This window comes from Nuphar pumila, chromosome 5 (genome assembly GCF_984573655.1).
Source record: "Nuphar pumila chromosome 5, dmNupPumi1.hap1.1, whole genome shotgun sequence".
In the NCBI taxonomy this organism is placed as follows: domain Eukaryota; kingdom Viridiplantae; phylum Streptophyta; class Magnoliopsida; order Nymphaeales; family Nymphaeaceae; genus Nuphar; species Nuphar pumila.
Window position 1 is genome coordinate 48,752,669 of NC_143253.1, and position 12,898 is coordinate 48,765,566.

Below are 12,898 nucleotides of genomic sequence, written 5' to 3' on the forward strand. Positions count from 1 at the left end.
TGTTATTTAATTTATTGAATGTAACACTTTATTGTTCACACACTCACTTAGTTGTTGATATCTAGGACTGCTTTGTTGGAGTTCGGAGATCATGCTGAGCATGATTTTAATGTATGAATATGGAAGTGTTCTTATTTTTGGAGTACGGAGTCCATGCTAGGCATGGTAGTAGTTAGTGGGATATTGAAGTGTGTTTGCTGCAGGTACATGTTTGACATTTGTTTGATATGAATTATTTTGATGTATTGCAATGTTTGATGTGATTATATCCATGTTTACATGTAGTTACTTTCAATTTGATTATGTCTTCCATGTGAAATTGTATACTGAAAGCATGCTTCAAATGAATGTATCGTGTCATGAATAGTTTGCACATGAAAATATTAAGTTATCAATGCATGCATCATAATTCTTGTGATTGTATGACATCATATATTGCATGATAAATTTGATATTTTCTTCATCATAGCATTCTGATGGTTCTCTTTTAACTGGTTAGGATACTATTCGTAACATCATACGACAAAATGACTGCAAACTGTGAATGGATGTACCGTAGGATAGTGGACAATGAGTTATCGCATGAATATATGGATGGTGTTGACAGTTTTATTGAATTTGCAACGGCAAGTGTCAGTACAGTAGATCCCACAGGTCGGATTAGGTGTACCTGCAAGATTTGTAAAAATAATCGATTTGTTGAACCTCATGGCGTTAGACATCACCTATACAGAAAGGGTTTTGTGAGTGATTATCAAAACTGGATGTTTCATGAAGAAGAATTTAGAAACGATTTTGATGCACAGGTGAATGTGGTGCACGATAATCCATATACGAATTTGATATTTGATGCCGCAGGAACAGAACTGGGTTCTGCTATGAGTTCTAGTGATGTAAGAACTGCCGTAGATGAAGAATCACCAAACGATGCAGCTAATAGATTTTATGATTTACTTAGAGATGCTGATGAGCCACTTTGGAACGGTTGTGAGAGTCACACTATCTTGTCTGCAGTTCTTCAACTAATGAATTTGAAGTCCGAGTATAATTTGAGTCAATCATGTTTTGACCATTTGTGCATGATTGTGAAGAGTATGTTGCCCAAAGATGAGAAATTGCCACAAAATTTTTATCATGCGAAAGTTATGGTCAACGCTCTAGGTATGGGTTACAAAAAGATTGATGCTTGTCCAAATCACTGCATGTTGTATTTCAAGGAGCAGGAAAACAACATATCATGCCCGTCATGTGGACATCCTCGGTTCAAGCCAAAGACAAGAGGCAATGGTAGCACGAGATCAAAGGAAGTTTCATACAAATCGCTCCGCTACTTTCCTATCACTCCTAGATTGCAGCGATTGTATATGTCTTCAAGGACAGCTAAATACATGAGATGGCATGCAAATAAAGTTTGACACGATGAAAACAAGATCACGCATCCTGTTGACGCTGAAGCTTGGAAGCACTTTGATCATACTCATCAGAACTTCACAATGAAAGTGCGAAATGTTAGACTCGGTCTATGTACAGATGAATTTAATCCATTTGGGGGTAGATCAACTCCATACTCATGTTGGCCAGTATTTGTAACTCCATACAACCTTCCACCAAACTTGTGTATGAAACGTCCAAATCTTTTCTTGTCTCTGTTGATCCCTGGTCCGACCTCACTTGGCCAAAATCTTGATGTATATATAAGGTCATTGATTGATGAACTAAAAGTACTGTGGGATGACGGTGTTACCACGTATGATGCCCACAAAAAACAAAATTTCAACATGAAGGCCGCTGTTCTATGGACAATCAGTGACTTCTCTGCATATGGTATGTTATCTGGTTGGAGCACACATGGGAAGTTGGCTTGTCCGTACTGCATGGAGGATTCCAAAGCTTTTAGATTGAGGCATGGAAGGAAGCTTTGCTGGTTTGAGTGTCATCGTCGATTTCTACCCAGCGATCATCCGTTCCGACGTCAAAAGAATGCATTTAAAGCAGGCACAACTGAAACAGAAGGTCCATCCTCAAGATTGTCCGGCATAGAGATTCTAAGAAGATTGCGATACTTTCCAGATGTATTAACAGATGCCCGCAGTCCTACACCCTTCTGTGGATTTGGGAAGGATCACAATTGGACAAAAAAATCTATTTTTTGGGAACTACCGTATTGGCCGACCCTATTGATACGACATAATTTGGATGTGATGCATGTAGAGAAAAATGTGTTTGATAATGTGTTTAATACAGTAATGAATATTAAAGGAAAAACGAAGGATAATCCGAAGGCCCGTATGGATTTAAAATTAATATGTAAAAGACCAGAATTGGAACTCAAAGAGTATAATGGCAAAGTACTGAAACCAAAGGCGAAGTACGTGCTCGGACCTGATCAAATAAAACATGTATGTCAAAGGTTGAGACAACTGAGATTTCCAGATGGATATGTCTCTAACATTGCTCGGGCTGTGAAGATTGACGATGGACAGTTATATGGGTTGAAGAGCCATGATTGTCATATCTTTATGCAACGATTGATACCCCTAGCATTCCATGATATGTTAGACAAACCTATATGGGGGGTATTGTCTGAGTTGAGCAGATTTTTCAGAACATTGTGCGCATCGGAGGTCGTTGTATCAGATGTAAAGAATCTCGAGGACTCTGTCATCACCACTGTTTGTCTGCTAGAAAAGATATTTCCGCCAGCATGTTTCGATGTTATGGAACATTTGATCATACATCTGCCATATGAACTAAGGGTTGGTGGCCCTATGCAATATCGATGGATGTACCCATTTGAAAGGTATATGTTTTTTTATATTTGTCTCTTTAATGACAGATATTTAAAATTTGAAATATATATTCTTGTCAGATGCATGTTCGACCTAAAAAAAAAGGTTCGTAATAAAGCAAGAGTAGAAGGCTCTATTTGTGAGGCGTACACTTTAGAAGAGACTTCAAATTTCTCATCTATGTACTTCGAACCTCATATTCCAACACGTTACACATGCCCGCCCCGTAACGATGATGGAGAACAAGTAACTGTAACTGACAAGCTGTCGATATTTCAACCACTTGGGCATGCATTTGGTAGTTGCCGATCAAGGCTATTGACAGATCGAGAGCAAGATGCAGCACACATCTATATTCTTTTTAATTGCTCAGCGATCGACCCATACATCGAGTAAGTATATGTATATGCAACTCAATTATAAATCCTTTTATGTTCTATATGTGGATACATGGCTCGGTAATATAAGTATTTGTGGTTTGCAGACGATTTGATATGGAGTTGCAAAGCGAAGTTTCACATCTCACTGATGCAGAAGTACAAAAAGAACGTGAAACTAAGTTTGTGGAGTGGTTGAAACAGTTGGTAAAGAAGCTAACATAAATTTTGTACTTATAAAGAACACTAAGTTACTTAATTGATCGTGATCACAATCATTGTTTATGTCTGTGCGTAGGTTCGCCATGGTGATGTTAAAGATCAAGGAATATGTGATTTAGAAAATGGTCTGACCAAAGTTGTGCAATGCTACAACAGGTATATCGTAAATGGTTATTGATTCCATACAAAAGACTACGGTATAAACAAATCAACGATAAATAGTGGCGTGTGTGTCAAGGGTAGCAGCTACGGTGAAAATGAACATGATTACTACGGTGTTATAAAGGAAATAATGGAGTTGACTTACTTAGGCATGAATAACAGGGTTACGATATTCAAGTGTCATTGGTTTGATCCAACTGCAACAAAACTTGACAAAGCTTCAGGCATTGTGGAGGTGAATCATAAATCCAGGTTTGGAATATATGAACCATTCATATTAGCCTCGCAAGCTCAACAAGTTTATTATACTTCATATCCGAGTATAAAAAAGTCAGATAGAAATGAATGGTGGGCAGTTTGCAAGGTGAAGTCCAAACTATACCCCGAGTATGATCAGTTACAGGAAGATGAGTTAGCTGAAGACAGCGATTACTATCAATCAGATGATGTCTATGACTTCGCTTATGGTCACGATGTTGCGCATGATATGCATGTCATATCTCCATTGGCCGATGAAACATTCATAGAGGAATGTGATCCAAATGATGTACCAAGTGGATGGGCAAACAATGAAGAAGAAGAAGAAAGTCAAACTAGTGACGAGGAAGAATTCTCAAACTAGTGAGCAAAATCTTATACTACAAACCTCTATTTAAATGCATTGCAGTACTTGATGTGAGTTGTATTGCAATACTTGGTGTGAATGATTAAAAATTTTATTTGAATGTATTGTAATACTTGATACGAATGATTCGAATGCATTGTAATACTTGATGTGAATGATTTGAATTATTTGAATGTATTGTAATACTTGATACGAATGATTCGAATGCATTGCAATACTTGATGTGAATGATTTCAATTATTTGAATGTATTATAATTTATGCAAAGAATGATTTGAATTATTGCAATACTTGATGTGAATGATTTGAATTATTTGAATGCATTGTAATACTTGATGCGAATGATTTGAATGCATTGCAATGCTTGATGTGAATGACTTGAATGCATTATAATACTTGATGTGAATTATTTGAATGATTGTATGACATATGTTATTTGTTAGAATATGGTTTGTGGAGGTTATAGTGGTCGCTCATCCAGTAGTAGCCAGGCTCAGCCTTCATCTTCACGGGCTCCTGTGATAGGTATATCATATAACTAATTGGATGCTTGATTAGTTCAAATGCGCATTCTGAGAATTTCTAATGTATTTTTTTACAGATGATGTTGCGCCTGTACACGACCCACCTACACCAGTTGATCACACAAGTCAAGAGCCAACACAGGAAACAGGGTCTTCTCAGGCTGGCACAAGAAGACTCATTCGAATAGTGTATATCGATAATCGACCGTAAGTATTTTGTTTTCAATTATTGTATATCTTTTAAATATTTTATATTGATATTTACTGTGTAACAATTCATGTGCAGCACGAGGTTTGAGCCACAAGAAGTAGTACAGGAGATTAGGAATTCACTTCTTCAACATCTACCAGGACCAATTGCTCAATGGAAAGAGTACCCAAAGGAGGTGTTAGACAGATTGTGGTCCTCATTCATGGTATACAGTTGTTCCTCATAGTTAATGTGTTTCATATTTAATTTATTTAAGTAATGTCTACTAACTTTCTGAAAATATTTGTAGGCTTCGAATCGCTTCACAACTACGGTGGAAGAAAATGATGCAAGGAAGGTGTGGCAGAAGGTGACTGCCAATCGATTTGCAGACATGCTGCACACTATGAAGACTGCAGCAAAAAAAGCATCTGGCGTAGTAGATGATCCATTACTGTGGAAGGGCCATGGTCCTATTACTATCAGGAGAGATTACTGGGATGAAATGTGCGATAAGTGGGCGGAAGATGCATTTAGAAATCGCTTTGCGAAGGCTGCACAAAATCGATTGAAGATGTCCGAAGCCCATCTACACACAGGTGGATCTAGGACATTTGGGAGCCACTTGAAGAAAATGGTAACTCATTAATATATAATATTAATTTTATAAGTATTGTTGCAAACTTGTGTACTAAATCTTTTGTTATTTAACTTCGCAGGAAGCAGAAAAAAGGAGGCAGTGTACCATATAAGGATGTGTTTGTTGAAACACATAAACGGAAGACCACAGGAGTCTTCGTATCAGAGAAGGCAAGAACGACAATGGTATGTATTAATTCTATTAATAATCATTGCAATATATATGCAAATTATCATAATGTTATCATTAATTATTAATGAATACTTTAAACATTATTTTGTAGGAGGCATATGAGCAACAGATGGTAGAGCGATATGGCGATGACGCTACTCAGCATCCATCATTTGATCCTACAGCATGGGTGACTGCAGCAGGTGAACCAAAAAAAGGTCGCGTGTTCGGGTTTGGGAGTAATATGAACACTTCACCAGTTATTGGTTCTTCCAGTTATGGCTCACCGACTTCTTGCATCGACATAAGCTCCAAGCAGCCGACTATTTTTTTCGGTGATGATGTACGCCAGATTGTTAATGAATCACTGAATAACTACTTCCAATACACCGTCGCCCCCTTTCTTCGAAATGAGATCAACAATCTTGTTCTGAACAGGGGATCTTCGATTCCAGGTCCCTCTCAGGTATAATCACATATTCAGTTTTTTGTCTACCTTAGAACACATATGAGCATAATTGAATCACATATATAACTTTTTGTCTGCCTTAGAGCACATATGAGCATGATAGAATCACATAGAGTTTTTTGCCTGCCTTAGAGCACATATGAGCATGCTATAATAACATATAGAGTTTTTTTATTGCCTTAGAGCACATATGAACATGCTATAATCACATATAGAGTTTTTTTTACTGCCTTAGAGCACATATGAGCATGCTATAATCACATATTCAGTTTTTTGACTGCCTAAGAACACATATGAGCATGATAGAATCACATATAAAGTTTTTTTGACTGCCTTAGAACACATATGAGCATGATAGAATCACATATTCAGTTTTTTTGACTGCCTAAGAACACATATGAGCATGCTATAATCACATATTCAGTTTTTTGACTGCCTAAGAACACATATGAGCATGTTATAATCACATATTCAGTTTTTTGACTGCCTTAGCACACATATGAGCATGATAGAATCACATATAGAGTTTTTTTATTGCCTTAGAGCACATATGAGCATGCTATAATCACATATAAAGTTTTTTTGCCTGCCTTAGAGCACATATGAGCATGTTATAATCACATATTCAGTTTTTTGACTGCCTAAAAACACATATGAGCATGTTATAATCACATATTCAGTTTTTTGACTACCTTAAAACACATATGAGCATGCACAAATCACATATAGAGTTTTTTTACTGCCTTAGAACATATATCATTTATGATAGAATCACATATAAATTTTTTTGCTTTGCCTGCCTTAGAGCACATATGAGCATGCTATAATCACATATTCAATTTTTTGACTGCCTTAACACACATACGAGCATGATCAAATCACATATATAGTTTTTTGCCTGCCTTAAAGCACATCTGAGCATGGTAGAATCACATATAGAGTTTTTCTAGCTGCCTTAGAACACATATGAACATGCTATAATCACATATTCAATTTTTTGACTGCCTTAGCACACATATGAGCATGATAGAATCACATATATATATAACTTTTTGTCTGCCTTAGAGCACATATGAGCATGATAGAATCACATATAGAGTTTTTTTATTGCCTTAGATCACACATGAGCACATGATAGAATCACATATAGTGTGTAATTTATTTCATTATATTTTGTTTATCAATACTGACTGTTCTTTTCTTGTGTAGGCTGCTAGCGATAATCAGCGTAGTGGAGCTGAAGGGACAGATAAAGACAATGAACAAGAAGACACACAAAATCTTGGCGATGATTAGAGAACTGTGTTGAAGAAGTTCTATTTTTTTATGTTTCCTAATTGTAATTGTTGAATTGTAAATAATTAAACTTGTTAATTTTAAGGTGGAACGATTAATTGTTGTAGATTCTTGTTATATGAAATTTTTTGTGGTTTGTTTTTTATTTACAGGAAATATAAATTGTACAGGAAATATAAATTGTATCGTTCTCGGTATTTAATTTTCAAATAAATTTTTTTAAATTTTTTTTCGTGTTTGCAACGGATTAGCGACGGAACCATCCGTCGCTATTCATATAAATCTAGCGACGGCATAGCGACGGAAGTAAATCCGTCGCCAAGCCGTGGTCGCCGTTTAGTACCGGCGGATTGGCGACGGAATATAGCGCTCGTTAGTCCGTCGCAATTAGCGACGGACCTGGCGACGGAATAAATCTGTCGCCAGTTAGCGTTGAAATATTCGTGATGTAAGCATACCGTCGCCTCGTTGTCGCTAACATGCGTAGCGACGGATTAGCGACGGAATGTGGTCGTCGCTAATCTACTGCTTTGTTGTAGTGTCGTTCCTTGATCCACATGCTCCAATGTGAGTCATAAACAATTTATCATCATGAAACGTTTCAACATATAATCACATGTTTTAGTATAGATAACAAGGTTTTGCGAACTATGGCTCCATCATGAGCTAAAATATTTATTGCAGGCAAACATAATTCATATCAGGCATATTTCAATATCATATAGAAGAATATCATCACAATGTGTTGACTCTCTAACATGGCCACTTGAAACATTGCATTTCATTATACATTAAATTATGAGTATTCAGGTTTTCCAAATGACAATTCATTCATATTTGAAAACTAATAGGGGTATTTTGGTAAATCTGAAATACATAATATATATACTACCCGAATCTTAAGTCAGGATAATCAAGATTTTTCTGATGCATATCAAAGAACTCGATATGATCGTTGTCCATACAATTGAAGTCTCATAATTATACAGTTAAAATATTTCAAATCATCCATACATATTTCAAGTCATGTATACGAAGTTTAAATTATGCATGTGTATTTCAAGTCATGTATACAAAGTTTAAATTATATCTATAGAGATTTTCCTTTCAAAATGTGCAACGTGGATCTCATTCACCGATGATTTGAATGCGGGTGCGGACTTGCTCGTCGTGCCACAAATAAGAAAGAGAGAAAGTGTATGGTCAACTCCGTGGAAAAAGGATGGCGTGCCAGCGAGGTCACCGCGAAGGTGGTGCCAAGGCAGCGAAGGAGCTCTACCAAGTTCCGGCTGAGGCAGCAAGGGTCGGGCAAGCAGCGGCGCCGGTGCCGGCCTGCAATGCCGGAAAATGGTGGGGCTCGATCGTGCTAGCTGAACTCCGACGAGTGAACATGGAAGGAGCGGGACTAGGGTGGTGCGGCTCTGCAGCACCTGCAGTTGCTGTGGTGGCTGGGCAGCAGTCCGATAGCACGATAGACACTCGATGACAGTGTCGAGTTCTGGCAAGACACCGGCGTCGAGGGTGGTCCTGCACCACCTCCCGCACGACAACAGAGCGAGAGGGGCTTGACATAGCCCTCGACAGAATACAAGGAGGTGGGCGGTTGGACTTGAGCGTAGGTGAGGTACCCACTGCCCATGGCAGTGGGTGGATGCGGGCAAGGTCTGCCTCCCGTCCGGCCAAGAGAGCAAAATAAAACGGAGGCAGAGAGGAAGCTGCAGGCTGCCTCCTGTTCGGCCAAAACACAACAGAAGAAGGACGCATGTGGCGTCCGGCCACTTGCTGAACCGGGTGATGGCAGTGGGCTGTCCAGCCTCTGTGTTCTCACAGTAAAGAAGGAGAAGCGGGTGATGGTGGTGACTGTGACGCTGGGGTGGTGCTGGGTGGCAGTGGATGATGATGGTGGTGGTGACTGTGAGGGTGTGGGTCGACACCCTCACAGTAACACAAATGAGAGAGAGATGGAGGAGAGAGGTGGTTGATCCACCTCTCACGACAGTGAGTAAAAGGAGAGAGACACACCAGTGCATGGGAGTGAGAGGGTGCGTAAGTGAGGGTTTGAATTGCAGATTTGAGAGCATTAGAGAGATGGGGTATTTATAACCCTCTCATGCATGAAAGCATGAAGGAAAAGGGGAGGGAATTAAGGAAGAAAAGAGGGAGAAAAGTGAGGAAGTAGGTGAAGATTTGAGGGAGAATATAAGGGATGTGAGAGGGTTTTGGTGAGGGTTTTATGGGATGTGAGATGAGGGATACGAGAGGTTTTGGGTTGGGTCCACTTGGATTCAACCCCAATCCATGTGGGTTATGGGGAAGTGAGAGGTTAAAATGAGATCCAATTGGGTCTCAATGGATCTAGATTCACATCCCAAATTAAATCCCCACATGGATCAAACCTTATCTAAATCAATTTGGTTCCTTGGGATCCAAATCCAAACTATTTTGGTCTTTGGGTCCCAATCCAATCCATTTGGATCTTTGGATTCAAATCCAAATTCTATATATATACATTATATTTTGTTAATTCAAATTGGGTCTATCAAATAGATCCAATAAGCTTCAAGGATCCAATTAGTGTGAATCCATTTGAACCTGGTCCAAATCCAAGAACCCTAGGGTCCAAAATATGCTATACCCACACCGGGTCCACACTGTACTTGTGTCAATCCAATAAAACCCAATAAAATATTCAACCAAAAAGAACTAGTTTAAGGATCCAAAATACTCGAACTGGGTCCGAATCCATTTCAAGTGGGTTGACTTGTGTGTATCCATTAAGATCTAACCCCAAATACTGATTTTAAACCTCATAAATTTAAATAATAATAAATAATTAATTGTTTAAATAAACATGAATAGCCATAAATTGCAAAATACTTGAAATTCACCAGTATTGCCCAATTTCAAATGGGTAAAATTCATTAACATATTGCCAAAATTTTATGGATATTATAGAAACTAATTGATAAACATTGAAATTTACAGCAAATGCTCGAGACTCCAGATCATCGAGAAGGGGCTAGCTATTGCTTGGAGACCGACCAATTGTTGTATCTAGTCTATGAATGTGACAAGATATGCTTAACGTTTATATTTACATAACATAAATTTCCAACAACACAACGACCTTAAACTTGATCTATGTTGCAAATCTTAATTCATATCAAGTGGGGCAATTATCATTGACTTCTTTGATATATGAATATGAATGCAAAGGAGTTTAGGTTATATAATTCTACAGGGTTTAGAGATCTTGCTTATCAAAATGTTAGAGATATGGTATAATAACATTACTTATTCAATAATGTGCTTATTTTTCTCAAGTACTCGTTAGGTTAAATGTTGTATTGTAGGTTCATTTTTTGTGGAATGGTTTGACTACGATGTTTACACTTACTAAAAATGCACTCTTATGCAAGATATTCTTAAGCAAACAAACTCATAATTACTTTACACATGTTTGTTAACTCAATTTGTACATGTACCTATTTTTTACTTGGTATATGATTATTACAGGTATGATTATAGAATATTTGTTCTAATGTACATGCAATGCTTGGGCTTAGACGAAAAATTAAATTTTACACAGGTATGTTGTATGTCTTGTTGTGTTGTTTTTTATGTAAGCTATTGTTAGTTGTTTATTAATAGCCTTTTTCTAAGAATGATGCATCTATTTACAAAAAGTGTATGATAAAATATTATAAATGTGAGAGGAAGAATGTGTGTTTGCATTGGGTCAAACAGATGGCTGAGGGAGGGGTGAGGGAGAGAGCATCAGACAATGAGGTGCCAGATGGTGAGGATAAGTTAATTGAGCTCTGGAAAATTCTGGGAAGTATACATTGATGGTTATGTATATTATATTTTGTTAATAAACAATGTGGATATAATTTTGAAAAGTGGAGTCATGGGAAGAAGCTTGTAGGGTTTTTTGTCACACATTTGATTATATATATGTCAAATTTGTTAGATTTGTAATTTTTGATGGTTCAAACTTATAACCTTGTATACAGAACCTTTGAATTTGTTATGAGAGACCTTTGAATGTATGCAGATGGATGATGAGATAAACAAAAGTTATAAAACTATCTCATTGGCTTATTTTGTTACTGTTTTTGCTTTTTGGTAATGTTTTGTATACAAGACCTTTGAATGTGTTAAGAGGGACCTTTGAATATTTTGTATACATGATTATTATGTTACTATTGTTTAAAATGGGATATCCCTCTAGTAGGTTATATCATTTTGTTACTATTGCATTAGGAAAAGAACAAATTAACAAACCTTTGCTATGACTCAACGCCACTTGAATTCAGAAAGATCAAGCCACTCATGATCTCGGAGGTTCGAGTCGAGCTCATATGATCTAATGTTTAGTTCAAATTTTTTATGAGATGAGTATGAGTTATTCAAAGAGTTTAATGATCCAAGCCCGAACACCTTTTATTCAGTTATGTAACAGTGAAATTTAAAGCAAAAAAATTGTTGCATATTTGATAAAATTTTGCACAATATACATGCGAATCTGCACAGGAGATTCACAAATTTAAGAGAAATTTGTGAAGAGCTTAAAGAAAATTACATGTATACATAACATTTCCATAGGAAATTCGCACATATATGTGTGAATTTTCTATCCTATTATGAAAATCACACATTAAAACAAAATCTCACTCTATGAATTCCACAGTTTTCATTATTTTCGCATCGAAAGTAGACTTTCGCAACCAGCAACGTGAAACGCTTGACAAACTTTGCATGCTAATCGCCTATATATACAATAAAATTTGCACACTAAAACAAAATCTCACAACTCTTAAAGTTGACAACATGTGAAAGTTCACGAATTTTACAAACTTTTCATGATTTACGCATCAAAGTAGACTTATGTAACTCTTGATGAAATTCGCACATAAAGGATTTTTGCAAGGATTGTCACGATTTTTGTACTATAAATGCAAAAATCACAGAGCTTTTGGGAAAGTGAAGAGTAGCCATTTTCGCAGCGTGTATCATGCAAAAATCATGATTTCTGCAAAAATATCTTACAAATTTACTTTTTAGTGATATTTAGCGAGATCAGGAGAGTGTCACGATGTAATCCACAATAAATGGGAAATCTGCTCATGTTAAGGGTAAAAGGGTCCTAAAAAAATAGGAAACCTGTGAAATTGGACATTTGACGGATTTCAACATTTATGAGGCATTTGGGAAAATGGCCCAAATTTACCATAGAGTATTGTCATTTTCCATAGTTATATGACTTATAACTGAAGTGCCTTTAGCGGCGGACCCCTTTTTGTGCAAATTTTTTTTTGCGCTACTGATCTCGCGGAAATGTGTTTGATAACGTCGGACAAAATGGGTGTCCAACATTGCGCCCTTTCTGGTTGGACGTGACCATGTCCTGGCTGATGTTTGCCACCAGCCT

At 37.2% G+C, this 12,898-nt stretch overlaps 1 protein-coding gene and 1 long non-coding RNA gene across 2 annotated transcripts in view; both read left to right on the forward strand.

Moving 5' to 3' along the window:
* The window catches only part of LOC149837537 (protein C2-DOMAIN ABA-RELATED 11-like), a 44,508-nt gene that overhangs the window by 17,731 nt on the left and 13,879 nt on the right, over nt 1–12,898 (forward strand). The gene's annotated exons all lie outside the window — the stretch shown is intronic.
* Nucleotides 6,055–7,570, forward strand: LOC149837538 (uncharacterized). The gene is made up of 2 exons (XR_016432117.1): nt 6,055–6,165; nt 7,378–7,570. It is a non-coding gene; the product is annotated as an uncharacterized LOC149837538 (long non-coding RNA).